The sequence below is a fragment of the Apis dorsata genome, unplaced genomic scaffold, assembly GCF_000469605.1.
Source record: "Apis dorsata unplaced genomic scaffold, Apis dorsata 1.3 scaffold_111, whole genome shotgun sequence".
In the NCBI taxonomy this organism is placed as follows: Eukaryota; Metazoa; Arthropoda; class Insecta; order Hymenoptera; family Apidae; genus Apis; species Apis dorsata.
This window is the reverse complement of record NW_006263406.1, coordinates 354,826-357,967: the sequence shown is the minus strand read 5'-3', so window position 1 is coordinate 357,967 and position 3,142 is coordinate 354,826.

Below are 3,142 nucleotides of genomic sequence, written 5' to 3'. Positions count from 1 at the left end.
AATAAGAAGAAGGCAAGGAAAGATTGGCACCGCCCCTCCCACGAGCGGTGCTCTCTCTCTCTCTCTCTCGAGATAGGGATCTACACTGCGATGTTGATTAAGCGATCAAGGTCACGGGGAGAAACCAGAGCAGCCTGTTCGGTGTTGCGCGTATTTCGTTTTGCCGTTTTGAATGAAGCGTCGCGGTGGTGGCTCGCGTGCGGAAATAGTAATTCGAGCAGTTGGAGAAACGGAAAGAGCCGGGTTTGCGTACACGCGTGTCGATCGACACGTTGTAGGCCCGCGATACGCGTGTATCCCGATGTTTAATAAACGGGAGGAGGTCAACGAGAGTCAATCGTGCAGCTGTGCCCAGCTTAGCCGCCAACCTATTACCTCGATTCATTATCACTGGTCTGGTTTGTGCGCGCCAGTTCTTTTTTCCTTTTCTTCTCTCTCTCTCTCTCTCTCTCGTGAGTGTTCGAGATCGCGTTCCGCTCGCTAATTTTTCTTAATTGAAACGTCATCCACCACGGGAACGGGACATTAATTATTACGCGCGATCGAGTGCGTACGCTTCGCTTTTGGGAAAAAAAAGTGTAATAAAAATCTCGAGTCTCAACCTCGGATTCACTTTATTGTTTGCTTTCAGCACGGAATGACGAGGTAGACGAGGCGAATCGAAGCGCGAATTTCCCATCGTCGGAGCCGCCCGTCGAAAATCACCACTCAGGTAAGCGAAAAAAAACCACGTTTCTCGAANTGCCTTCGACGCTGTTCCCCCTCCCTCCTTCCCTCCCGTCCCCGTAATGTAAAAACTTAGTCACCGAACCGTATTTTCTCGCGTTCCTACGTTATCTGCCACCGCTCGATTCGCTATGGGCAAAATGGAGAAAAACAGGCGATAAGAGGTTATTGTTAATTTAACTCGATAAAGGAACGGCCGGTGTTGGAACTGGATGTCATAACGATTGAACCGAACCGGCCGAGATAAAATATTACGCCGCGATACATTAGAAAGAAAATACACGCTCGATATCTAATGTAATGATTATATCGTACCGCGGATCTATNNNNGAGTGGCAAATAAGAACGGCAAGTAGAGCGCGGCCTCCGAAATTTCCAGGAAAGCGAAGCTGTGCACGCGCCGTTTCCGAGAAGGGAACGAAGATACGCGGTACACGAGCGAAAGAAAACGAGGAAGCGCCTCCGTATATCGTATAGAAAGAGAGAGAGAGAGAGAGAGAGCGGCGCGAATAAAAAGCAATCGAATCGCCGGTTGAATCGTAAAGCGGGTTCAACGTGTTGCGGGGCTCCGCGGTCTTCTAGGACGATAGCTACTAGTTCGTTGGGATCTTTGTAAATTGGTACAGAGGGCACGCGAGTCGCGTCGATGCCCGTTCGAAATACTCGCGTGTGCAGTTATATGTATACACCTAAGCGCGGGATACGATCGACGCGCCATCGAGTAGCACGAGTAAAAAATTAATTGGATAAGATTCTCGAGGTGTGATTCGTTTCCCGAGCCGCTCCCACGAAGCGAAAAAGGACGAGGTGTGCGTCATCCGTGTATCGAGGCGCGTATATGTATATATTATTCGTTTCAATGCCAATGTCCCCTATGTTCTTCACGATTTTCCGTATTTGTTCACATCGAAACCTGCCCTGTTTCCCGCTTATTCCTAAAATATTCTTCCTCGCATTTTGGCCATTTAACCGTTTGCGCTCGAATCAACAACTCCACACCATTTCTCGCAACCGTTTCGTGAATTTCTTAGCTAACTTAAAAATGATTTCACACGCAAAATTTATATTTTGATATTTTACGTATTTTTATACGTAATGAAAGAGAATTTTAGTCGAATATTAAAATCTATATCGTATTGTTTCGCGCGATATTTTAATAATAAAGTAATTATCGAGATGCATCCTCGGTTTGTTAAGATAAGTATCGCGATAAAATGTCGTTCGATATATTTCACCTTTCTTATTTTATTGAAAAGCAAATGTTACAATCCAATAACGTCTGTCTATCATTTTTATTCTTCATTCATTCTATATTCTTCTTATACTACTTTTTTATTTTCATAACTATTTTTCTTCTCTCTATCATTAATTTCTTAACGAATAGAAATAATTTCGTTATTCGATAACGAAAAATCGAACTCATCTTCGCTCCAACTAATCTCATTACCGTGTTTCATGCTTACGAAACTGACAAACTTTGAAAATAATATTTCTATTCCTGTCAAGCTCAAACCAACACCGAAAATGCAGCTCGATCCGCGATCTAATTCGAGATAAAAAAATCTAATTATTCGACAGTATATTATTCCACGCTTTATAAGATTATACGCGAAGAGCTTAGGAATCTATTCATTCTATTAAGAAACGATATTTTAAAAAAATCGAACAAAAATAAATATTTGCCGCATCGATCCAATTGATGCCGCAGAGTCATCTCTCGAGTTATCGCCTGAGAGTCACCATTCGAGAGCAAAGGGTTAATCTAACGTAAATAGGAAATAATGTAGAAATGAAACCGCGCGATTTTTAAATCGATTTTAAAATATATCGAAACGTAAACATTTTCCTGCTTGATTGATTATTCTAAAATATTCTTCTTCGCCTTTTTCGCATTTTTTAGCTGTTTAATCCAATATCCGAGGAAAACAACGTAGGAAATCGCGATTTTAAGATCGATTTTAAAATATATCAAAACATAAACATTTTTCTTCTTGATTGATATCCTAAAATATTTTTCCTCCTATTTTTCATATTTTTTGACTATTTAATTCAATAGCCGAGAAAAATAACGTAAAAAATCGCGATTTTAAAATCGATTTTAAGATACATCGAAATATTTTCCTTCGTAATTGATTATCCAATGTATGATCTCACCGTTTATTTCTAAAATATTCTTCCACGCATTTTTCTCATTGGCCGTTTAATCCAATAGCCGAGGAAAATAACGTAGGAAATCGCGATTTTAAAATTAATTTTAATATACATCGAAACATTTTCTTCCGTAATTAATTATCCAATGTATGATCTCACCGCTTATTTCTAAAATATTCTTCCTCGCATTTTTAAGATCGATTTTAAAGTACATCGAAATGTAAATATTTTTTGCTCCTTAATTAATTATCCTAAAATATTCTTC